Source organism: Dasypus novemcinctus, chromosome 3, assembly GCF_030445035.2.
Source record: "Dasypus novemcinctus isolate mDasNov1 chromosome 3, mDasNov1.1.hap2, whole genome shotgun sequence".
Classification (NCBI taxonomy): Eukaryota; Metazoa; Chordata; class Mammalia; order Cingulata; family Dasypodidae; genus Dasypus; species Dasypus novemcinctus.
This window is the reverse complement of record NC_080675.1, coordinates 166,187,152-166,214,128: the sequence shown is the minus strand read 5'-3', so window position 1 is coordinate 166,214,128 and position 26,977 is coordinate 166,187,152. Positions and strand designations below refer to the sequence as shown.

At 39.3% G+C, this 26,977-nt stretch overlaps 2 long non-coding RNA genes and 1 other non-coding gene across 4 annotated transcripts in view; 1 reads left to right on the top strand and 2 right to left on the bottom strand.

Annotated features, from left to right (window-relative positions):
- LOC131276113 (uncharacterized) overlaps nt 1-23,654 on the bottom strand; it is a 30,207-nt gene extending 6,553 nt beyond the window's left edge. For both annotated transcript variants that reach the window (XR_009183607.2, XR_009183608.2), the window contains exons 1-2: nt 23,467-23,654; nt 17,348-17,415 (exon numbers count right to left, since the gene is read on the bottom strand). This is a non-coding gene — a long non-coding RNA (uncharacterized lncRNA). The remainder of the gene's footprint in view (nt 1-17,347; nt 17,416-23,466) is intronic.
- LOC111766459 (U1 spliceosomal RNA) lies at nt 23,379-23,542 on the bottom strand. The gene has a single exon (XR_002798505.2). It is a non-coding gene; the product is annotated as a U1 spliceosomal RNA (small nuclear RNA).
- Nucleotides 23,655-23,820: 166 nt separating the features above from the next.
- The window catches only part of LOC131278049 (uncharacterized), a 112,926-nt gene continuing 109,769 nt past the window's right edge, over nt 23,821-26,977 (top strand). The window contains exon 1 of the long non-coding RNA XR_009185181.2: nt 23,821-23,954. This is a non-coding gene — a long non-coding RNA (uncharacterized lncRNA). The remainder of the gene's footprint in view (nt 23,955-26,977) is intronic.

Below are 26,977 nucleotides of genomic sequence, written 5' to 3'. Positions count from 1 at the left end.
CTTTTTATTTAAAATGTATAATCTTTTATTTAGTCCAACTTTTACAACTATTTTATTTTCCCATTATAGAAACATTGGCATTTAGACTTCTTTTTACCTTAACATTATCTTTCAACATCTGCTAGTATTCTACAGCATGAAAATACCATAACTAAACTGATCTTCTAATCATGGGCATTCAGGTTGCTTCCAGTCTTTGATTATTTAAAACATATTTATAAATATTTCTTTGGGAATCAAGGTGAGAAATGATTTAGGAAAGATTTCTAGAAGTGCTATTTACAAGCCAATTTTTAAAATTTCTCAGGAATCAGTGTCTCCCGAGTAGGTCTTGAGCACAATACCCAGGTCATTTGAGTTGTTTTATGTTCTGTATAAGATGGGGATGTACTGAATAGCAAGTATTTGAGCAGGAGTTGAGCAAGTATTTGTGAGGATTAAATGAAATAATGTGTATGACCTTCATTGCCCAGTTTGGACCATAGTAGAGATTTAATCAGTGTTCGTTTTTTCACCTTTCTCTACTCCTATCTCAGTTCCTAACAAAGGGAACATATGAAAAAGTTTTGGTTTAGAGCTTGCATTTTTTTTTCTTGTTGATATGAGGAATTAATTTTGTAGAAAAACAACATCTAGAGAATGTTGTAGATGGCCCTAGTATATGTTTATATTACTATAAAATGACAATTGTGCATAATAACAACACTGAAGTACTGAAAGGTACCAAATTACTTTCTGAAACCAAGAGATCAAATTATAATCAGTATGGCTTTAATGTCCTCATATATCAGTTCTAACACTCTGACATTGGTAAATCAGATAACCAGAACACCTGTATAACTAATTTACTCAAGTCTTCTGGTGATACATAAACTTACTATTCTCCTTTGGTATATTTCCACACAAATATTTTAAAATTCCAATTTGTCAATGGATTTATTGCTTGATTTCATTAAATATATAGACTTCGCTATTATACAAAGTAAACTGTACAATTAGCATATGAAAAGTGCTCACTGTGTTTTTATGGGAACATTAATCCTCTGACAAAAAGTTTATAAATGCACGCTATACTTAACTAATTTTGTTTTTTTTTCATTTAAATCTAAACATTATCTTCTCTTTTATAACTAGTTTAGAGCTTTTGCATAAGAAATCAATGACTCCTCAATTCTAGCTGATTCTTCTCTTTTTCTTCTTATTTCCTAGCTTAAATATAGTACAAGCTTCATTGGTATCTTAGGCTTCAGGCACATTTTTACTTTTAAATACTAGTAGTTCTTCAAGGGCTTAAAATCTAGCATGTGAATTATTGTATCAAATTAGTTCTAGAAAAAACTAAATACATTTTTTTCCTGAAACATGCAGGCCAATCATGCCAAATCTTTTGTTTATATGATAAACCAGTAATATTGGTGAATTACACATATAGCATATTGTCCCAAAAGAGAATAACTTAAATATTAGAAGATGGCATTGTTCTTAAATATCTCTAAAAGATTCCCATGGAGGGAAAATCTATTTTCCCTCCGATTTGTAACAGAATAGTGCTCAGAGGGAAAAATCTTCTAATTACCTGTGTGAAAAGCCATCATGTTAACTGCATTTCTCAAATGGTAAACTGAGACACACAGGCAGCTCCCAATCATTCCTATTTTCTCACTATCAGCGTCCTACTATTCTCATTTTTTCAACTGAGGATAGTATTAATGACTATAGTAATAATGAAAAACAATAAAAATAGCAGTATAATGATTGAATGAACTGGATTTGGTAGGGAATGATAAGAAATAGCTGACTTTTTCTCACTACCCCTCTGTCTTGCTCTATGGACTTATTCTTATCCAGTCATTGGATCAAGTTTTTTTAAATTAAAGACTTACTTTTTATTTATTTCTCTCCACTTCCCCCACCCTGTTCTGCTTTCTGTGTCCATTCGCTGTGTGTGTTCTTCAATGTCTGCTTGGATTCTTGTCAGCAGCACTGTGAATCTGTGTTTCTTTTTGTTGTGTCATCTTGCTGCGTCAGCTCTCTCTGTGTGTGTGGTGCCACACCTGGGCAGGCTGTGCTTTTTTTTGGTGAGGAGTGGCTCTCCTTACGGGGTACACTCCTTGGGCGTGGGGCTCCCCTGTGTGGGGAACACTCCTGCATGGCATGGCACTCCTTGCACGCATCAGCACTGCGCATGGGCCAGGTTCACCACATGGGTCAGGAGGCCTGGGTTTGAACCTTGGGCCTCCCATGTGGTAGGCAGGCACTCTATCAGTTGAGCCAAATCTGCTTCCTGGATCAAGTAATTTTAGGTCTTAAGAAATCCTTCATAAATATATTTAAACAATTCAAAAGAAGTCAGTAAAAAATGAACAGTAACAAAAAAAAGAGGGAACAAAAGAAAACAAACAATAAAATAGTGAAAAATAATAAAAAAATTAAATGATGGGCCGAAATTCCATCCCATCAGTCAATCAATATTCAGTATTTAATAACACTAAATATTAATGAACTAAACACTCCAATTAAGAGGCAGAAACTGTCAAGATTGATTATAAAAGGAATCCAATTATATGTTTAATATAAGAGATACACTTTAAATGTAGAGATAGAGATAGGTGTAAAGTAAGTATATTTAAAAAGATATCCATGTAAATAGGAAGCCATAGAAATCTGGAGTAGCTATATTAATATCAGATAAAATATGCTACAAGTCTAATCTAAAGCTTCTTTAAAAATAAAAAATAAAAACTAGTTTTAAAAATATGCCATACCAACATATCAAGATTATATGAAGAATATCAAGACATTCTGTAAGTCTGGAGTAGATGGATAAACTTTTGTATATTAATAAAACTCTGAAAGCACAAAAATATATGGTATAGTCAAAGAATATTTCCAGAGTTAAGGAAGGACATTTCCTGATAATAAAACTCTCAGTTCATCTGGGAGAGATAAAATTTTAAAAAATATGTAAGCTCCTTTTAACAGAGCTTCAATCTACATAAAAGAAAAATAGAATTAAAGGGAGAGAATCGACAATTTCAGTTGGTGATTTTATACCCCTCATTCAAGCAATTAATAGACCAACCAGACAAAATGTTAGTAAAGAGACAGATATTGTAATAACATTATTAACCATCTCAAACTAATTGATGCCTATAGAAGACTACACTCAACAACCATAGAATACACATAGTTTTTAAGTTCACATGGTGTTCACCAACTTAAATCATATTTTGGAATCAAAATAGAATTAAAAAACAATAAGGTATTTAGGAAAGTCTCAAATTTTTGAAAATTAAGTATAACCCAGAAGTCAAAGAAGAAATCAAATGGAAAAATAGAAAATATTTCAAACTGAATGACAAAAAAAATACACTTTATGTAATGCAGATAAAGTAGTGCTTTCAGGGAAATTCATAGCTATTCTTGCTTATATAAGAAAAAAGGAAAGTTCTAAAATCACTGACCTAAAATTCCACCTAAAGAAGCTAGGGAAAATAAGAGCACAGAAAACACAGAGTAAGTAGGAAATAATAAAGATAAGTCAGAGATTAACTAAATTGAAAACAGATACAAAACAGAGAAAATTAACTGTTAAATTTTGCTCTTTGAAAAGATTGACAACATTAACAAACCCCTAGCTTCTGTGATCACGAAAAAAAAAGGGAGAAACCACAAGTTCTCAAAATCAAAAATAAAAAAGATGTTGTCGCTACAGATCTCACAGATATGAAAAGGATAATAAGACAATTATGAACACTTTATGGTGACAAATTCAACAACTTAGAAGACATGAAAAAATGCCTTAAGAATAAAATTTAGAAAACTTACATAAGATGGAATGGAAAAAATTGATTTAAAAAAACCTTCTTCTTATCAAAAGACATATTAAGAAAATAAATATGCAAGACACAGACTGGAAAATATATTTGTAAATCCCTTTTCTGATAAAGGACAAGTTTCTAGGATATATAAGAGAACTACTACATCCCAATAATAAAAGATGAGAATCATCCCCACAAAGGGCAAAAGATTTGAGGAGATACTTCACAAGGTAATATACAAATGGGAAAAAAAATGCTCTGCATGATTAGTCATCAAAATATGCAAATTAAAACTACAACATATCTTCCACACCCACAAAAATGGCTAAGATTAGAAAGACTAAACACCAGAGGTTGGCAACAGTGTGCATCAACATGAACTCCCATATATTTCTGGTAAAAATATAAAATGGTGCAACCACTTTGGAAAAAGTTCTGGCATTTTCCTATAAACCTAAACATATACCTATTCTATAAATCTAGTAATTCCACTATTAGGTATTTACCCAAGATTAATGAAAACGAATACTAAGAAAAGACTTGTAGACAAACATAACAACTTTGTTCATAATAGCCCCAAACTGGAAACGGGAATGGATAAACAAACTAGCATATTCCTGCAATGGAATACTACTCAGTAATAAAACAGAACTATTTATACATGGAGCAAAATGGGTGAGTATACAAAACAGTTTGCTGACTGAAAGAAGCCCTATATCAAAGAGTGCTCACCGTAAGGTTCCATTTATGTGGAATTCTAAACCAGGCAAGATGAATTGGAGACAATAGCTATGGGAATTGACTGAGAAGAGGCATGTTTTAGTTTCCTAGCTGCTAAAACAAATGCCATACAATGAATAGGTTGGTTTAAATGACAGGAACTTATTGGCTCACATTTTTGAGGCTAGGAGAAGTCCAAAATCAAGCAAATGCTTTCTCCCTGAAGAATGTGGCATTCTGGGTGGCTGGGGGAGATCCTTGGTTTTTGGTCTTTCTGTCACATGACAAGGCACATGGCAATGTCTTCTCTTTTCCCATCCTGGTTCCTTTGACTTCCTACTTCTTGCTTTTCCCATTGTTTCTCTCTGTGACCTTCTTTATCAGGCCCCCAGTCATTGGATGTAGACCCATCCTGATTTAATTGGCCATACCTTAATACAAATAACATCTTCAAAACACATTTACAACGTGTTCACCCAAACGGGAATGGATTAAGCTTAAACACCTTTTTCTGGAGTATTTAACTCTACCTCAGGGCAGAGGGGAACATTCTGGATTTATGATAATGTTTTAGGTTTGACAGGATTTTGGTTTTCACATGTGTGGGCATCTGTTGAAACTCAGCAAATATGCCCTTAAGAGTTATATGTTATTGTATGTAAATTTTGTACTGTACTGAATTCTAGTTAATGGCTGCTGAGGTCTTTAGGGGGTGAATGTTGATGACTGCAAATTACTTTGAAATGCATAAAAATAAGGTGGGTTAATGGATGGAGAAAAAGAGGGTGGTGGGATAGATATATGATAAAGCAAGGAGAGTAAAATATTAATTATGAAATCCAGGTGGTAGGTACACAGGGGTCCCTGTAAAAGTCTTTCAATTTTGCTTTGAAAATTTTTCCAATAAGATGTTGGCTTTTAAAAAAGTCATCCTTCCCTGTCTTTATGCCAGTCTCAGCCTGAAGGAGGGCAGTGGGTTTTCTCTACCTCCTCCAAATTAGCAGCGTCTTCTGGTTCTTCTAGGGCTCAACAGGAGGACGGGAGAGGGGGCAGATAAAAGGACCGGTATGGCCTAAATCAGTTGTGGTTTGGCCTCACCTTTTGCGCAATTACTTGTCCTTTCTTGTGAGATTTATTTGTGGGTTCCTCAGGGAATTCCCTCATGGGAAATTCCCTATTTCAGGCAAAGACTTCCCTGGATAGCTGTTTTTAAGCCCCCACCCCCACCCCCACCCCCACCCCCACCCCAGCTGACCTCTACATCAGCCTCTGATGTTATGGCTCAACCTCTTTCTGCTGAGGTTGCCCCACCCCTGGCAGGAAGCATTTTTGGGCAGAGATTTTTATAAGATCCATGGCTAGTTCCATATTGCAGAGTGCAAATTTGGTCCATGGGAGATGTGCACGCACCTTTTCCCAGCATACCTTGAAGGATGGGCCATTACTAATTTTAATCGCATATTTAAACTTTGCCTCCAATGCAAAACTTGGAGAGGACAGTAAATTTCCATTGCCTTGTAACAACAACTAGGCTATGCTTCCCAATAAGAGGGCAGTATTCCAGGGCCTTTTCCTTCCCTATCTCTGGTCCAGTAGAATATTTATGAGATATAGCTATTTGCAGAAAAGTGTTTGGGAAGTGGAAAATGGAACCCGTAATAAGAAAGGGACCCGGGAGATGCCCTAATTGTTGCCTGAGGTGGTACAATTAGGGAACAGAAGAGATCCTCTAATTTTATTCAGCACTGCCATGTGGGGGCCCTAGAGTGGGAACTCGAAGTAAAGTATTTCATTTCAGCCTCGTGACAGCCTTACGATATCGCATTTCCCTTGAAACAGATGAGGAAACAAAGGCCAAGAGAGGTTAAGGAACTTGCCTGGAATCACAAAAGTCAGAGGCAAAGGAGCCAAGATTCTTCAATACCTGAAGAGTCTTCCCCCCCCCCAAGAACTTGGAGACAAAGGCAATGGTGTTGATTTCACAGTTAAACTAATCCAACTGACATTTAATGGAAAGTAATAGAGTGCCTCCTGTAGTCCCAGGAAGAGCCACATAGCTAAAGCTAATCAGTGATAGGAATGCCTCAATATTTTTTTTTTTTTTAACAAATGCAGTCTATCTTTATCATTCAGAGCCTGTATTTGCAATTTTGCCTACACATTAAAACTTATATGTAACCTCAAAATCAATACTGACAGGACTTTTTGGGTTCATTCACAGACATACACAGACAGTGGAAAATTGAGTCACTTGTGCAAGTTCTCAGTTGAGGTCAAACAAGGCGATCCTCTGCCTTCTTGTTTCATCTCTCCTACTTTAAATAAGTGGCACATTTGCATCTACTTAGTGCTGTGCCATTTGCACTTTTGTGCTTTTTGTTGGTGATTTTGCTCTTTAAAATGGCCAAGCAGAGTACTTAAGGACTGTCTAGGGTTTCTTTTTTTTTTTTTTTAATTTTTTAATTTTTTAATTATTTATTTATTATTATTTTTTAAATTACATTAAAAAAAATATGAGGTCCCATTCAACCCCACCGCCCCCGCCCCCCACTCCCCCCACAGCAACACTCTCTCCCCTCATCATGACACATCCATTGCACCTGGTAAGTTCATCTCTGAGCATCACTGCACCCCATAGTCAATGGTCCACATCACAGCCCAGACTCTCTCACGTTCCATCCAGTGGGCCCTGGGGGGATCCACAATGTCCCGTAACTGTCCGTGAAGCACCATCCAGGACAACTCCACGTCCCGAAAACGCCTCCACATCTCATCTCTTCCTCCCGTTCCCCACACCCAGCAGCCACCATGGCCACCGTCTCCACACCCATTCCACATTTTCTCTGTGGACATTGGATTGGTTGTGTCCATTGCACACCTATGTCAAGTGAGGGCTTAGATTCCACATGGGTACTGGATGCACTCCTCCCGGTTCCAGTTGTAGACACTCTAGGCTCCATGTTGTGGTGGTTGACCTTCTTCAACTCCATGTTAGCTGAGTGGAGTAAGTCCAATAAATCAAAGTGTAGGAGCTGAAGTCTGCTGAGGCTCTGGACCTGGGTGTCATATTATCAGTCCAGAGATTCAAATCCCCTACATATATCTTAAACCCAGCACCAACTACAATTCCAATAAAGTAGCATGCAAGTCTTGTGAAAAGAGATCCCCTCTGAGTCCAATTCCATCACGCAGAAACACCAGCTCCAAAGAAGGGCCATCTGTCATGGCAGTGAACTCCTTCTGCCATGACGATAGAACCCGTGGGTCTCTTTATCCCTCAAAAGAACCAAACCTGGGGTTGTATCTACCTTATCTGTCTCTTAGACTCTGCCTCAATTTTTATATGTGATTTTTTAAAATGAGAAATATGTGATCAGAATTCAGAGGCAGTGATGGGATGGAATGATGGAATGTAGGAAAGAGGGGTGTGAGCACCAGGGGATATTGGAAAGACCTCCTCCTCTTTTAAGTTTAATTAACTTTTAACATGCATATTTTTACAGTCAAGTAATTCTGTAAGGCTTATTATGAAACCCAGCCCTCTCCTCTCTCCAGTGGCCCCATATTCTGCTCTTCAGAAGCAATAACTTTCAACTCTTGTAGCTGCTTCTTTTAGTATTTGCTTTCATTTCATATCTCTAAATAATATGCTTTTCCTGCCACTGTTTCATTTTGGGGGATTTAAGAGTTACTGAAGTTTGTCTTTCACCACTGTTCTGCATACAGGCCCGTTTCCCACCCTGCCCTCCAGCCTGTCCTCCTAATACAACTGTATCATTTTGGTTAGATCAATATTTAGCATTTACATTTTGATGACCACATAAATGCTATTCATAGCAGAGCCGTGTATGTATACTATGATGAATTTTTCTCTGTTGCATAATATTTGCTTTTTCTGGAGTTAATCGTTGTAATCTATATATATTTTTAGTATTTTACATAATTGCTCATCCTCTCACTATTATTTTAATGTGATCTAATGAAGGAGTGGAGGTTTATGTATTTATTTAATTGCCCCTAAGTCTATATATTTTTCTTTGTGTAAAATATTGATCATTCAGTTAATCAAAAATTTATATTTGCTTTCTGCTTTGATCAGAGAAAGATTATAGGATACTTAACATTTGAAAAACGAATTCCTCAGCCGCTGATTTTTAGGGTCAATTGGGATTTAGCCTTGTTTCCTACAGAAAAAGAATTGATATTCAGAAAATGATCCAGAAATGGTCTAAGAATCCTTGAGGAGGTAGGGAAGATTCACTTGTGTACAACTGAATTCCCTGAAAAGGGGAATATTGTAAATAAAACCATTTCTATGAAGTGATGTTTTCCAATCCCCCCTCAAATTAAAATGGAAGGTAATCCATGCACCTCTGGAGACATGAGCTCTCATTTTAATTTTCTCTGTCAGTGATTCTCCTCTGTGCTCACCCCATTTCTCTTCAATTTAACACCAGAAAGAGTAAATAGGGGATGCAGAATAGGTTGAAATAAAAAGAACAAATCACCCCAAACCTGCCCCTCCTTCTCTCACCCAAAAATAACCATTGTTAACATTTTGCTATTTTCTCTTGTTATACTTCTTTTCCAACTTGGGTTTTGTTTTGTTTTGTTTTTTCAGTCATAAAAGTGTCTTAAATGGTGAATAAATTGTTCAAGAGGACCATCTACTCTTCTCTCCTCAGCTTAATGATGATTGACTTGGGAATCCCATCTCTTAACTTTATAGTTCTGATATTATGCCTTTTGTTTAGTTACTCTGCGGTGTTCTCTCTTTAACACCCTCTTTTTGACTCCCTCTTCCCCTCCCTTTCATACATGCATGTGCGCGTGCACACACACACACACACACACACACCCCTAATGGGACAGAGAAGGCCAAGCAGGAAAAAAAGTCACTCTACAGAAGGAGGGATAGCTCCATTTTTACAACTGACAAGAGCAGCTCTGTTTAAGAAAGGGATTTTCTATTAGTGGCAAGAAGCTGAAAGGTTTTTCTTCCTCTGTCCATTTGAAGGTGAGCGTGTGTGTGAGTGTGTGAGTGTGTGATTCAAGGACAATTGCACTGTGGGAAGTGTATCCTGACTGAACCATGAGCGGCAGCTGCAGAGCTGAGATAGGAGCTTGGAATGCTGCGTGGTGCCAAGACTTTCAGAAACTGATCCGGGGCTCTGAAAAATGACAGCAGGATTCAGCATTCCTCTGACAACCACTGAGAAAATAGAAAGTGACAAGTGGGAGGCTGGGAAGATGTGAGGCAGCCCATCAAAATGCTTCCTACTTCTCCAAGGACCCCTAGGAAATGTTGGCTACTTAAGGGGCACAGGTGAGCGGAGATTTGGGCAGGTGGGAATGATGATGCTGCTAAGCCATGTAAGCTGCCCTTCTTAGGAAATGAACTTTTCTAGATCTTAAACAATTGGGAAGATTGTCCCCTAATTTACACAGTTCCTACTCATCCTAGATTGGTATTTCAGTTTTCTCAAGGGATCCCTTGGTTGATTGTCTATGGCGGGAGTTGGAAAACTTTTTCTGTAAAGGGCCAGGTAGTAAATATTTCAGGCATGGTGGGCCATCTGGTCTCTATAGCAAACTACTCAACTCTGCCACAGAAGCAACCATAGAGAACATGTAAATGAGTATGTATGGCTGAGCTCTAATATAAACTTTATTTACAACAACTAAAAATGGAATTTCACATGATTTTTACCTGTCACAAAATATGACTTATTTTGAAAATTTTTCAACTATTTAGAAATGTAAAAACTACCCTTAGCTTAGGGGCTGTACAAAAACAGGTGATGGGCTGGATTTGGCCCATGGGCCAGAGTTTGCCAACCCCTGGGTGTGTCCAAATCATGGCAATGCAGTCAGAATGGATCTCTAATCCTTCCTCTCCTCCCTACTTTTTCTTTCTCCTCCTGTTCCCCTGTGCAGACATCAGGAATCAAAAACCATGGAAGTGAAGGGGTTTCCTATTTATCCGCATTAGTGGCAGTATCAGGAGTGAAAGCCTATATGACCTCACTGATGTGAAATAATTAGAATAAACAAATTCATAGAGTTGGAAACTAGAATACAGATTTCCAGGGCTGGATCAGGGTGAAGAGGGGGAATTAATACTTAAATGGTACAGAATTTCTGTTTGGGGTGATGGAAAAGTTTGGGTAATTCATGGTAATGATGACAGCACAACGTTGTGAACATAATTAACACCCCTCAATTATATATTTGAATGTGGCTAAATGGGGAAATTAGGGGTTTTATATATATTGCCAGAATAAAATTTTTAAAAACAACATAGGACTGTATAGCACAAACAGGAAACCCTAATGTAAAGAAGCAAGAGCTATAGTTAGTAGTACAGTTATAATAATGCTCTTTTATCAATTGTAACAAAAAATACCACACTAGTGCTAGGTGCTAATGATGGGGAGAGGGTAATATGGTGACTCTGTATTTACTGCATGATTTTTCTGTAAACCTGCATCTCCTCATGTGTGTATATATAAACTAGCACATAAGGAGTAGCCTTTATAGCCCAAAACAAGACTCCAAAGGGCAAGCTCTCATAGGACAAACTCCTCAGGGTTGCCCTGGATCTGAAACTTACTTCTCTAACTTCCTGTTCTATGATTCTTGAATACATAATTTGTTAATTTGTGTCAGTTACTGTGCTTAACACAACGGGGCTGTAGAGATAAGCAAAATCCAACCTTGCCCTCTTGGAGCCCACTCCTTCGGGATATTATTTTGAATAATCTATCCAAACCTACTTAGTGTAGTCTCACCCTTAAATACCAAATCCAACTACACTACATAAGTCACAATTATAATTAAAGTTTGGGGGAATAGCCATCCCTGGAACAGAAGGCAAAGGGATAAAAAGCAAACGTATAATTCATCCTTTTTACCTTGCTGTTAGCTTTAAAAATAGTGAGATTAATAATTTAAATAGTTACTCAAGAAATTTTGCCTCCAAGTGATGGCAGTTCCTAACAAGTAATACTTCAATCTTTCAGTTTCCAGAAATTTCTGGAAATGTCCTTATTGTCAGGGTACTTCCTTCTGTAAAGTGTTACTGCTAGCAAGTCTTCATTCTCTGTGGTTGGATTTTTTTTGGAAATAACAACAGACTTTTTTTGAAGCCACATTGTGGAAATTAGCTGAGGCGTCTTGTTGGGTGATAATGCTTGAGTCAAAAACTTCACAAAAGCATACTGTGAACTTGTGAATTGTTAGAGCAAAGAGTCCAAATGTTGGGTTGAGACAGAAAGGTGGAAAGCACACAGATTTTAGAGTCAGACAGACATAAGTTTGGATCCAAACTCCACCATGTATCAACTAAGTGATGTCAGGGAAAATACTTTATCTCTTTGAGCTTTGGTGCCCCTATTAGTAAAGTGGGGCTAAAAATATGTTCCTTGCAACTGTTATAAAGATTCAAGATGATGTGTGTGAAGTGTCCAGCTCATGCTAGGTATTCAACATACATTAAACACTCTTATTTGGCCAGTTCACTGTAGAGAATAGTTTACATGAGTCAGAATTTTTTCACAATAGGCTTTTTGAGATAAACTTTGGAGCAGTGAGAAACAAATGAATTGAGATTATTTTTCACTTGTGATTTTGAAGTACCGTATGTGCCTTATTGGGTTTTGGTAATGTCTAAACTTTCCGCAGAAGAATTTGACACCTCACTTATGAATCACACTAGAAACACCATGTTTTATTGCTAGTTACTATTTTCTTTTTTTTTTAAAAAGTGTTATTTGTCCATCATTCCTTGAAATATCAGTTAAATGTCACATCATCCCCACTTCTGCTAATCTTTCAAATTGATCACCACAACAGTCATAAAAATTTCTTCATGTTCAAGTTTATTTAAGAAGTGTTTTTCTAAATATAGCGTCGGTTGATTTTATTTTTACTGAATAAAAATCAGGTTTACTTTTCTATATAAAATATAGATTCATTGTGAAATATCTAGAAAATACAACAAAATAGGTATAAGCAATTCTCAGTCTCATCACACAAAGCTAACGACAGTTAAATAATCATTCCCATTTTTGTATATTTCATTCCCATCCCTTTACAATTTTTACTGTCTCCACCCTCCCCATTGTGAAGATGTGGTATGTACATGAATGTGTATATACACATATATGAAATACATGAACAGAAATGATATGTTTTTCATTGGTCATAAGTTAACATACTCAACATAAAGAAGTTGAAAAACACTGAAAACTGTAAGGAGTTATGAAAAAAATAATAAATCTATGATCCAGAAATAATATCCTCAGCATTTTCTTTTATTGTACTTTTAGAATATCAAGATCTTATTACATACTCTGATTTTTAAGGATAGTTAACACAGAAACATCTAAAGGAGTAAGTTATTTGGAAAGGACTTGGGTGACAGGTATTTTCTTCCTGGGTATGTATATTAGCTTTCTGTTCGGCCAGCAGGAAAGACACTTAAAGAGATGCCAACCACCTTTAAAATAGGGGTCAGGGTCCCTAGCACAAGCTCGACTCAGGCTCTGCTGGAAAGACGTTTACTCCCACAGAGAAGACACCGAGCCAGGTCACTTCACTAGTGGGCGTCGGTTCCCCAGAGCCAGCAGGTCTCCATCGGGGTCCTTGTAGGGACTGGTTCTAGGCACAGTCCCCCTCTTGTGTCCTTGTGCTGCCGCGTTGGAGGAACCCTGCTCCCTCCCTGCCAGGGACAGAGAGACCACCAGGGTGTGAGCAAGAAGTCGTGAACCACGCCCTCCAGAGTCAGGCTGTCTCCAGTGCATGTTTCCACGTGCTCTGGACGAGAGGGGAAGGAAGGTACCGGCATCTCCTGATCTAGGAGGGGATTGTTTTACCCTGCCAGGCTGACACTCACCTGGCCCCGAGCACAGGGTGTATTTGTGGACCCCAGAGAAAGGCAGCAGGATCTAGGTCTGCCCCTATCACGCCTTTCTAATTAAAAATCATCACTGCTTTTTCAACAAGGGTTATTCAACAAGAGTTTTAGAGGCAGTCAAATTGCTTGCCCATGAACATAGACACTTGCTTCTATCAACAGTTCAGCTTTCAGGTACTGGGGCCAGGGAATGAAACTGAGACCTCATATGTGGGAAACTGGTGCTCAATCACTTGAGTCACATTGGCTCCCTGAGCTGTTTTCTCGTTTGTTTGTTTTTTGTTTTTAGGAGGAATCAGGGACTGGACCCGGAACCTTCCATGTGGGAAGCAGATGTCCAACAAACAGCCCAGTTTTGATAGAAAAACAAATGGGTTTTTGGAATAGTAATGCTTTCAGCACAGTTTCTCAACCTCGAATGGATCTATTTTTACCAAGTATAGGAAAAGGAAAAAATTATTTTTTAAGGGGTCACAAGAATTTACAAGAGATGCCTTTTGAAAGTAGGATAAAAGATGTGAAAAAGAACATGTCCTGGTAGAGAAAAGGAACAGACACAGAAGAGGAATTGCTTTTGGAAGCTGTATAGAAGGAAGCTGTGCAGAATCCTCTCACCTCCCTAAATCTCATGAATTCCCACGTCCCAGAAATCTTTTCTATGTGTGCTCCATTTGGGGGCCATAATTTATGGTCATATTTGGTTGGTATGTATCTTTAAATAATTTTTTCAAGGAAGGTGTATATATATATATATATATATATGAATGCTTTCTGAGCATTACTATATATGGAGAGTCACTTCTTTTATTGTTTTCACATGTAAAAGGAAAAAGAGGACTACATATAAAATTCTTAGATCCCAGTTGTTTCCACTAACGTCAATATATTTACTTTCTTGTTAGTTAGCCTTTTCTGCTAGAAAATAAATTTTTGAGACTTATCACTTTTGGGGAGCCTTGAGGAGTAGCCTAAATTATCTACCTGGGATGCTCATCAGATGTTTTCCTTTCTTTATATTTCTAAAAATTGGCAAGGATGTGATAGATGTGGTTCTGTTTACACAACTTTTGCCTGGTACATAATTAGCTCTCTCAGGGTATATAATTGACAAAGATCCTTTATAAATTAGGAACATTTCCGTCAGTTAAACTTAATTCTTGCTGTCTCTATTCCAATTCTTCTGATTACTACAGGGGTTGTTCTTACTTCTTAGATAATGAATTTGTTCTCCCTTTCTTCATCTCAAGGTTATCAGTTCTAGCAATTATGACTTTATCTATGTTTCAGGAGAGTTTCTCAACTTTGTCCTCCAAACCCAGATTCAAATTTCCACAGCATTTAATCTCTTTTTACTATTCTCTGTGTGCTTTTGGAATCTACTGTTGCATGTTTTATTTTCTTACCAGGTTACCCTTTTGCATTTTCATGGCTCCTTTGTCTCCTTATGACCTTCTGCCTCTGCTGATGGAAATTGTCTTCTAGCATCATATTAGTTTCCTAAAACTTTTTTTTCTAGATTCTTTGGTATACTAGAATTACTAATATAATGGATTGAAAATTAAATTCCAAGTTCTGCTAGTGTAAAAAAATATTGCTTAGTTATTTTCTATTACAGAACTAAACTTTGTCATGGGCCATTACTTAAAATGGATAATTGGGCAAGGGGTGGTAAGAAAGGAATATAACAAAGATCTTGCTTATTAGTGGTGTGTCCATTTATTCCAATTTAGAGAGGCTATTTTGGATGTGACTCACTCTTTTTGGAGAAATACCCAGTCTTCTACATTTCTTCCCCTGTCCTACCTTATAGGCCCATGAGATGGTAGGAAGCAAGGAAGCTTTGGGTCCATATGGTGCCCTCTGACTCTGCATTGGTCTCTGTTGTAGAGGGGGTGGTTCTGGTCTAGTTCAGTTCAAGTCATGTCCAGTGGGGAATGAAACACCTCATCTGGCCCTTTTGGGTGTGGTGTGCTGGGTCTCACTACTGGCCATTTGTCTCTGGTTTCGATGTCCCAGCACACACTGCACTATTTGTCTTGACTAAAGCCTCTGCTGACCCGCTAGCCCTCTTGGCATCTATTCTTTCCCTTGCTGGGGCATATGGGTCCTTCTGCATCTCTTGCACTACTTGGATGTGGCCTTGAGCTTACCTCTCTCACCATCTCTCTCACGAGATCTAACCTGTTCTCTAGGTGCCATATTGCTCCACTCACTAGCTGAATATAGGTCTTTCTACACAAAGACTTAAATTTTTCCAGTCTGTGTCTGAGAAAGTGAGGAATAAGTCCCATTATTTTGGAGTCTCCCAACTTATCAGGTTGTCATTGACACAGCCTCCTCTGGGATTTTGTTCTAGCCAAGCAACCATATCACACATATCTGCTCATATACTTAGACTTCTCTCATCAAAATTCTGCATCTTCCTATCCCAGAACCTTTCCACATTGTCTTTGGCAACTTGAACTTCTCTTTATTATGTCTTGAGTTTCTTACCTTTTTCTTACTGCAAAACTCTACATTCAGATCTGATACATTGCATTTAATTTGATTAATAGTGTTTTTTTAAAAGTGTTAGTTTGTTAATTTAGAAATTCCTTTCACTATTGACAACGGCTAACTCTCTATAAGAGCTCAGTTTATTCTAAGTAGTTTCTTCCTTCCCTTTGGCCCCCAATGGAATGAGTGTTATAGGCGAGGAGTTACATGCTATGGGTGGCAAGAAGATGTATGGCATTTAAAAATACATCTGAAACTAGTTTCAAAATGTCCTACTTTTGTGTTTTTAGCCCAGCTCCATTCCTGAGTTTATTTTTGTCAATGGATGTTTCTCGACATCCTCGGGGACACCAATGTTCTGTGGAAAACAATTTGAAAATGCTGGATCTCCTAAAATTTGAGAACCTTGGTTATGAAACCAGTGGAGAAGATCTGGCTCACTCAATTGGAAGTTGGGTGGGTATCTCTGTGGTTGATGTGACTCACACATTGTAAAATTATAAAGTCAATTCAGGATCTTAAGTGAGATCATTTACAAGTTCTTTTCTCTTCCTCAATATATTCAGAGAGTACTTATCACTCCAGGGACTAAACTGTCTACTGTCAATAAACAAAAGGATATGGGGGAGATCATCCTCCCCTAACTTCTTGACTTCTTCCAAAGAAGGCGGCTTATTAGCAAGACCTTGGCTTGATTTCCCAGAATTAAGAAACATAAATGAATGATTATTTTACAGCTCAGTTGTTTTTATCTTAGCTGTTAGGCTGGTAATAGTAAAAGCTGTAGCTCAGATATTTAGGACATAACATGTAATTTCTCTGAAAGGGAATGGTCTTGATTTAATTCAGGGACCAAGTTCATGTTCATTCTCTATCTAGTATCTTTTTTCCATAGTGATAAAACATATTCTTGCCCACTCCTTCACTCCTACCCCCTAGCTTCTTCTAGTAATGATTTCACCATCTACTTAATAAGGACAGGAGCTCTGACCTCAGCTTGCCTTGAACCCTTACTCTGAGTCTATCATCCACATCCATTGCCTTGGCCTGATCCACAGCCCCAAGGAGGGCTTAGCAATTCTAGAATGCTATTCTCTCTACCTGTGTTCTGTGGAATGGCTTATTTGGCTGAAAGTCACATACAGGTGCAACATTACCTTGGATTGACACTACATAGAAATGTATTTTCTTTAGGGGTAAATTAAGTCTGGCAATAATGGTCCATCTTTATGGCAGCTTTGTTTCCAAGTCATCAGAAATCCAGACTCTGTTAGCTCTAAATATGAACCTGCATATTTTTGACTGCTTGTTGTCTGCTTGTTGTTTGGCTGTCTTCTTTAGGAGGCACTGGGAACCTAACCAGGAACCTCCCATGTGGGAGGTGGGTGCTTACCTGCTTGAGTCATGTCCTCTCCCCTGAGCTCGCATTTTTGTGGTGTCAGACACTTTCTTCATTCCAGGCTGCAGAAGGAAGGGATGAATAAGAAGGTGGAAGTCAAGGGTATGTACCAGCTGTCCCTCAAGGAAACTTCCCACATGATCCTTCCCCTGATATCCCATTGGCCAGAACTTAGTCATATGACCACACCAAGCTACAAGAAAGTCATGCCAAGGTAAAGATTCTCTTTTTATGAAAGAAGGGAGAACTGATTTGGGGAGGCATCCAGAAGCCTCTGCTGTAGCATGTGTTGCTTCTAATCTATTCTAAAATTAGTACTAAAAATATTTTTGATAAAGGTAGCATCCCAGGGCCATGTTTATAGCCTCCCTCATTTAAAAAGTAATTACTTATTTGATACAAGTGGTTTGTTCTTAAAATCTGTATTAATGTTATTAAAGCTATACTAATATTTCTACTTTAGTTATCCTTTCTCCAAGACTGCATGCTTTATCTTTAGACACATAGGACTATTTTGTATATTGAGGAAAAACTTTTCTAAAATCAGCCTTGCAAGTCTTTCACATAATAATGGTAATAACAGTCCAATGGCAAGTGGACTCCTGACATATTTAGGACTGAAATAGTATCTTTGGAATGTGCCTGAGTCCAGAACAAAGAATGACTGACTTTAAGTGCATTCAGGACACAGAGTTTTAGTTGGTAGCTATTGTTATTCTCTCTTGACATGTATATTTTTGCTAAGAATCTCTCCCACATACAGGAACCCCAGCTTCGTCACTTAGTAGGTAAAGAGCTTAAAAATATAAAATAGAACTTATCCCAAATGTCCTTTATTGCCTCTAGTCTGTAATGGTAAGATAAAATTTGCCCAAGGCAAGATCCTACTATTTACCTGCTGCTGCCATTTTGGGTCCAGAGTAGAGCCTGATCAGAATGAGTAGATTCTTACTCACTCAGTAAAAATTCACTGGTCCACTATGTGCCAGACACATGGTGGGTTTTGGAAAACAGCAGTGAAGAAATGTGCCCATCATTTGCCATCACCTTTCTCTGACCTTCCCCTATTGTGCTGCAAACTACACAGGCTTCTGTGTCAACTGGCTCTAGTTAGGTTCAACCAATAGGAGATACTGTTAGGAAACCAAGTAAATCAACAGTGGAAGGAGCAGGAAGCCTGGGTATTTCTCGTATTTCCCTTCTACCCCCATTTTCAGGCTTTTGGTAGCATCTCCAGTGGTTTCAGATATACCAAAACCATCATTCCATGGTCCAGCTTCCACCAGGAAGCCACATTGTGGTTTCCCTTTCTCCCCAGCTTTTGGCCTCTGATAAAATCATTTTTTCTCTGTCTTTCCAGACCCAGGGATAGAAGCTTCTTGTTCACTTTCTTCTGTTTGCTTTTTGTTGTTTACCATTTAACACTTTTGTTACTAGTTCCCAATATTAAATATCGCGGGAAGCCTCTGGCAAACCTCAAAAGAAGAATCACAAGCAGACCCTTAGGGTTTTGTGGCTCTCATCTGTTGATGACTGTTCTTCTTTTGAGAAACAGTGCTAGGTAAACACCAGCTGTCTAATTCTTGAAAATCAAATGAACTGGTGACCTGAGCTGTCAAATGTACACTCGATATTATCTGATCTACAAGCCATGGTTTTACAGGTACACAACAGTACTGTATCATCAAGTAGAAATGGTAAATGTGACATCAGGCTCTTGGGATTCAAGACGACACACATTAAGATTTATGAACAAGTGACTCAGACACCCAGGGCATCTACTTCTAAGACTTTGCCACCTCTCCTTCAAGCTTCTTGCATGCCTAATGGAGAATTCCCTCTGACAAGTAGATGAAGAAAACACATTGACCTGGTGAATTTGATGGGGTAGCACAACTGGCTGGCAACAGCTAGAATTGAGTGTTCCAGCTTTACAGCTCCACTCAGGAGGGATTAGGGGAATTCTCCAAGTGGGTAGAACTTTTGGCAATCTATCTGGCTACCTACTTCATAAAGAAGGAGACATGCCATAAGTCTCTTTCTACAATGATTCATAATAGTGCCTTGAGGTTTGGCTGGTTGGTTAGGGGCTGTGAATGAACCACACTGGAAGATTGGTAACAAACAGGTCTGGAGAGAAGGAATGTGGCTGGATTACATGGAAAGGGCACAGAGTATGAATATATCCATCCCATAAATATGGTCACCAATGTGCACCCATAGCAGTGGAGGCCCTTAATAATTAGGGTAACAGGGTGACCTGTTCTATGAACATAGTTAGTTTCTTTCCCAACCCCACAGCTTGCTCAATGGGCTAATGAACAAAGTGGCCATGGCAACAGTGAAAAAGGCAATGCATGGGTTCAACAAATTGGACTTGCCCTTACCAAGACTGATCTGGCTATTGCCACTGCTGAGCCCCCAGGCTGCCCACAGCAGGATCAGTGCTGTACAGCATGATATCAAGTTGATTACACTGAATTTTTCTCGTAATGAAGGGGCAGAGATGTATCCTTCCTGGAATAAACACCTAATTTGGAAATTTGTTTTAATTTCCCTGCCCCTAGAGTTTCTGCCAAATGCCATATTCACTCTTGTGGTGTTCATATAATCTTGCTACTGATCAAAGATTTCATTTCACAGTGAGAGAAGTTGACAACAGGTTCAGCATAGATTTCAGGGTGTTACTATATATCCCTGCTGTCCTACAGGATAAAGCACCTTCTTTGAATAGCAATGGAAGTATGGTGTCCTTTCTCCCTTAGGCAGAGTACATGGGTCTGGGAATAAAGGGTGAAAGTGGCAGTACTTGTTATTAATAGTAAATTTAATAGCTCCTTCTAGGATTTTTTCCTCCAGCCTAAGCAACTGTGGTTATGAGGTCTTAATTCCTGGGGGGGGGGGGGGGGTAGGGGAGGGGGGAGGGGGAGCTTCTATCGGGGGACACACAATGGTTCTAACCAAGTGGAATCTGAGAATGCTACCTGGCTATTTTAGGGCAACAATATCACTGAACCAACAGGCAGATAAGAGGCTCTAGATCACCAAGGGGAAATTCAGTTACTCCTACACAATGCGGTAAGGGAAGACTGTTTGGAAACCAGAAGACTCAGTGGGTGCCTCTTAACACTGTCGTGTTTAATAGTAAAGTGTAATAGAAGTTTAAAGAAACTATAAAGGCAAAATCACTAAATATTCATGAAAATAATTCCTCTAGTTGTTTAGACTATTTCACTGGCAGATTTACCTGTTAGGAAATCTAATCAACTGGGTAGAAATATATGGTTAAAAAATCCATGAGGAAAAGGGATTAAAATAGTTGCCACATGGCCAACAAACAATATACTCTGTCAGTAATTTAAAAAATGGATGTGATAATGAAGTTAATTCTGACAAGAAGAAAGGACCGAAGGTGCATTTTTAAACTGATTCATAGCCCGTGCCCAATTGTTTGTCCAGATGGTCAGGGATTTGGAAGGAACATGATTGAAAAATTTGTGACAAAGAGATCTGGGGGAGAGGTATGTTTATTAGAACTTTCAGAGTGGGCAAAAAACATGAAAGTATTTGTGCCATGTGAATGCTCACCAGAGGGTGACTTCAGCAATTAAAAAATAATTCTGACATAAAAACTGCATCATATAAAATGTTTTAACATTCTTCACACACAACCTGGGAAATAGTTACTGAAAAAGCAATGATCTATTTGCTAGGAAAAAAAACCTGGGTTGGTTACTATAGCAGTTTGATAATATTGATGATTTCCAAACAGAAATATTGGATATGTTTGTAAATTTGTCTTTTCCTCTGGGTGTATTAGAGTGTATTGGATCCAGAGGTTTTACTTTTACTTGATTAAATAATGATTAAGGTTTTGATTGGGTTATGTAAGTAGTATATTGCATCTCTGCCCCTTGGTGGGTGGGGACTCACAGAGAAACTGCACTGCAGAGAAGGGAGTTGGGAGTTTTGAGCTGAAGCCCCAGGAAGTAGGCACACAGAGGAGCTTGGTTGTGAGCAAAGAGAGAAGGCCCCAAGAAGAGAAACAAGCCATTTGCCTAATAATCTATAGCTGGCCTTGTAGAGGTAAAAGAGCCACTGATCCTGGAGAGAGGCAAGCCCCAGGAAGAGAGGAACCCAGGAAGCCTGAACCCTTACAGACATCGGCAGCCATCTTGCTCCACCATGTGGCAATAGACTTTGATGAGTGCAGTAACTTGTGCTTTATGGCCTGGTAACTGTAAGATTCTACCCCAAAGAAATACCCTTTATAAAAAACCAACTGATTTCTGGTATTTTGCATCAGCACCCCTTTGGCTGACTAATACAGTCACCCAGTCCATTTTCTCCTAGACCTCTGGTGATAGCCAATTGATCCAAGGGGTAGAGGTACTTGACCTCAAAATATTCTCTTTTCTAAAATAATAGCAGTGTTGATGCAGCACTGTCCTCTCTGTTATGATTGTTCACAGGTCTCTTCCACATAATTGTCACCCAACCAAATGGAGCGGCTTTTGTATTCCATTTCACAAATGAGGTTAGTATCCCACAGGCAATGAGTAAAAATTGTCTGCGCTGAGTTTTCTTTCTCTTTTTTAACTGAGGCAGAAGTCACATAATATGCAATTAGCCATTTTATAGTGTGTGTGTTTGGTGGCACTTGGTGCACTCACAATGTGGTACAACCAATGCCTTGCTCTAGTTTCAAAACTTTTTTGTTACCCCAGAAGGACATCCTGAACCCTTTAATTAATCACTCTCCACTCGCTCTGACAACCTTTACTTTCTGTCTCTATGTATTTGCTTATTCTGGATATTTGATAAAGAAATATACACTAGGCGGCAGACTTGGCCCAGTGGTTAGGGCGTCGGTCTACCACATGGGAGTCCGTGGTTCAAACCCCGGGCCTCCTTGACCCGTGTGCAGCTGGCCCATGCGAAGTGTTGATGCGCGCAAGGAGTGCCGTGCCACGCAGGGGTGTCCCACGTGTAGGGGAGCCCCACGGGCAAAGGAGTGTACCCCTTAAGAAGAGCCACCCAGCGTGAAAGAAAGTGCAGCCTGCCTAAGAATGGCACCGCCCCATACGGAGAGCTGACACAACAAGAGGACGCAACAAAAAGAAACACAGATTCCTGTGCCGCTGACAACAACGGAAGCAGACAAAGAAGAAGCAGCAAATAGACACAGAGAACAGACAACTGGGGTGGGGAGGAAGGGCAGAGAAATAAATAAATAAATCTTCAAAAAAAAATATACACTAGGAAATAATAATCTCCTTTCTGGGCATTTAAAACTTGCAAAGGATGGTGCAGAGATCATAGGCTATTCGAGCTGAATCATATTGATGGCAGCTCCCTGGAGAGAGAAGAGCCGTCTTAGGCCACCAGCTCAATGTAAAGTTTAACAGAAGCTGTTGCTGAAACCCTAAGACCTGGACCATTCAGGAATGAAGTATTAGGTAACTTCACTGGGCAAAGAGTTCTGACTAGCTGAGTTTTTGGCTCAGGGCCAGAGTAACTTGTGGAGATCAGAAACACCAGCTGGCACCACTGGTTGTGTGGGGTGTAGGGCAGGGAAGGGTGTGTTTCACAGAAATGTCTGAAGGCGGAAGACTTTGTCTTAACCAGTTTCTCCAATAAGATTCTGCTCTACATTGCATAAAGTATGTAACTAAATGTTCATAGCTTAATGCTCCATGGCTTATCATTGAACAGTAGAAAATACAGATCCAAGTCTAATTCAGAAAATAGGTTTTTGTTTCTACTGATTTTAAAATATTTTACTTCCATTTTCTTAAATAAAATATTATTGAAAATGAATATTTGGCTCAGCTGCAAATGTTCTTAAAGATAGATGATAGCTGTTAAGGTTTTGTAGCAATAATTTTGTGCATAGAATTAAAGGACCTATTTTTGCTATTAACCTTCTCTCACTCCTCCCCCTTTGACAGTACTGATAAAAAGATCTGTTGTGGTAGAGAAGGGGGAGGCGCCAATGTTATTTATTTATTTATTTTAATTTTTAAAGGGGAGAGCGCAAATGCAGTCCCCCACCACCACAAATTATGCAGTTAAGTCTCCCACATTTGGGGAAATCGCCGGGGTCAGCTCACCTGGAGTGCAGTGGACAAGCCTCACCCTGGGGAAACCACCTTCATGATCACGGTATCTCCCCTTCCAGGTAAGTTCCAATGTTATTTAGAAGAAATAAAATGAGTTGAGAAATTTTAAGGGAAAACATATGATTTGATGAGACCTTCTGGAGAAGGACAAAATTAGGAGGAGGAAATGGCAGCGTGTTTACATTCCTGGGCCCACAAGAATGAGGGAAGTTGAAGTTGGATCAAAGCAAGCAGAAGTTCCAGGTGAGATTGAACTGAGAATGCACCATTCCTGGTTCCCATGGTAACAACCCCTCCTTCTGCCAACCATATTCTAATAAGAAAAAATTGTGCGTAATAGTCAGAGTAGGCAAAGCCGCCCGAGGTCCAGCGTGTGCCACCCTGGGAGAAGGTCTGACGAACAGTGCAGGATGGAGGCTTTGTGCTGCAGATAGCGGATGAGATAATGATGGGAAATTGTCAGCTCTCTATAAAAAAAGGTAACTGGACTCAGGGTTTGTGAATTTCTGGGTTCTTGGAAATGTTGTATTTCCCACTAAATTTATCCCATTTAATGTAAGTAAGAGCTCTGCGTATCATAGGTGTCACTGGCTGTATGGCTAGTATTTTCCAGAAACTGTACTAGAAACTTTGTTATGTCATATAATTACATTTTTTTTCCAACCTGCCTGTGGATTACTTGTTATTAGGATCGTTTTGTAGATGGAGAGAATGAGACTGAAAGCAATTAATATATTGCCCAAAGTCAGATAGCAAGGAAGGCCCAGAAATAAAACTCAAATCAACCTAATTCCCAAGTCCTTGCTCTTAAATTTGTTACAATTCCCCATTCAGTTCCCCACCCCAGATACCGTTAAGGCTTATGGGAATACTTCTAGAGAAGCTTTATGCTTTCATAAGTAAAAATACATACGGACTATAATCCTCTCTTTAAATCACTTGTTGCATTTCACAAACAGGTGAGCATGACAATGTTTTCAGTAGGGGTAAAGGAGAGGCAACTGCCAACTAGTCTTCCCTCAACTTTTGTTATATTCTAGATGCTTTCACCACATTACCTTATCTAATCCTGTTACTGGCCTCTTGAACTAGACACCTGCACTTTTAGGTTGGAAAACTGATTTAATGACATGTATGAGGCCAAATAGCTCGTAGAGTTGGAGCTAGGATTTAAATTCATGGGAGTGGGTCTTGTCTGCCTCTGAAGCATCAGTTGTTGAGCTCTTCTGACCATGTGTACCCAAACCCTCAACTTGCCACTTTCCTGCTGGGCTGTTGAGACTCTCTGCCACAACTGACCACATGGGTCTTTTTTCTCTGCTGCACTAATTTCTAACTGAGTCCTTGAAGCAGTTTGATCTTGTTTACAAATTCCAAAAATAGATATTGGATTCTGTTTGTAAACTGGTCTTTTCCTCTGGGTGTATGAGACTATATTAAATTCAGAAGTTTCATTTTTACATGATTATGATTAAGGCTCTGATTGGACCACATCAGAGGAAATGACACAGTAGAGGAGAGAGTTTGAGTTTTTGTTGCTGGAGCCCCGGTATATAAACACATAGAGAAGTAGATAAGTGAGGAAAGAGAGAAGGCTCCATTAGACAGGCAGAGGCCCTGGGAAGAGAGACGAGGCATTCGCCTGATAGTTTACAGCTGGCCTTGTGGAGAGAGCAGAGCAGATGAGCCCAGAGAAAAATGAGTCTCCAGGATAGAGACAAACCTTATTTATGCTAAGCTACAGCCGAGAAAGGAAGGAGCTGGGACCACTGAGCTTTAGGAGGAAGAGGAAGGCTGGACCCTTGCAGAGACTGGCAGCCATCTTGCTCCAACATGTGGTAACAAGACTTTGGTGAGGGAAGTAACTTATGCTTTATGGCCTGGTAACAGTAAGCTTCTACCCCAAATAAATACCCTTTATAAAAGCCAACAGAAAAAAAAAAAGCCAACAGATTTCTGTTACTTCGCATCAGCACCCCTGTGGCTGGCTAATATAGTCCTTAACAGCATATGGTTATGGGTGTGAGAGCTTGGCTTCTTACCTTGTGGAGCTGGGAGCAGTGATTTGCAGTGATTTGGCACTCAGTAAATTTGTTCATTAATTAAATGACTTGGTAGTCTAGACCCCTGGCCATTGCTTCAACTCTTCTGACTCCTATAGAGTTAACCAACTTTTCTCCTTTTAGGATTTCTCCTCTTATCATACTTGTCTCTGGAGAACACTACTTCAAGTATGGTCCCTGGAGCATCAGTATCAGCACCACCTAGAAGCTCCTCAGGAAGGCATATTTTCAGGCCCTCCCCAGGCCTACTGAATCAGAACCTGCAGGTTTAACAGAAGCCTCTGGTGGTTGCTATGCACATTAACATGAAAAAAGCACTGTTCTATCTACGCTGGCATGCCAACTCAGCCCAGCTGCCTGTGGCTGCTTTTTAAGTGATTAGCGGAGGACCTATATGATAAACTCATTTGCCTATTGGTCCAAAAAGCATACAACATTTACTACTTGAATCTTAAAGAAAAAGTTTGCTGACGCCTGCTCTAGAACACATGCCTTACTAGAATTCTGGGTGGAGTTTTATCTTCCTTTTGCCTGTATTCCATTTGAATGAGATGAAGAACCCCTGATTCTGTAATTCTTGGCTCCTATAGTACTTCGAATATTTACCTTCATGGCTTCGCATGACGGTTTATTTTTGTTTGTATGGTTATGGGTATTCTCCTCTGCTACTCAAAAAGCTTCTTGAGGAAAGGAAAAGGTTAGGCCCCCTAAAAGCAGAGCTGGTTAACAGGGATTTTTGTCAAGTGAATTGCAGGAGTTCTTTCAGGGGAGCCTGGAAGGAAGGAAGGAAAGCAGAACAGGGGAGAGGAATAAGCCAAGTCAAGACCATACGGTGTCACTGGAATCTTACCTCACCCTGATGCCAAGGGGAGCGCTGGAGTATGAATAGCCCTGAAGAATTGTCCCACTTTGGGGCAACGGACTGGGCTTTTATTTTATTTTTAAATTTTTTTTTTTTTTTTTTTTTGCGGTGAAATTCACGTAACATAAAAGGAGCCATTTTAAACCAAACAATTCAGTGGCATTTAGTACATTCATGATGCTGGGCAGCCACCACCTCTATCTAGTTCCAAAACATTTCCATCTCTCCAGAGTCAACCCACTTACCCATTAAGCAGTTTCTCTCCACTCCCTTCTCCTCCTCATCCCTAGCAGCCACCAATTTGCATTTATCTATTCTGGATATTTCATATAAATGGAATCATGCAATTTGGGACCTTGTGTGGTTGGCTTCTTTTTTTTGCACTTACCACAATGCTTTTGTAGGTTCAGCTATGTTGAAGCATACATCAGTGCTTTGCTTCTTTTTATGGCTGAATAACAGGGACTGGGCCCTTGTACCCCATATCAGTCATTGGCTTGGGCCACCCTGGGGGGAAGGTGTAGCCTTCAGGCATTTCTGGAGGAAGCTGAGACTTTTGGGTGAGGCTCTTGGCAGC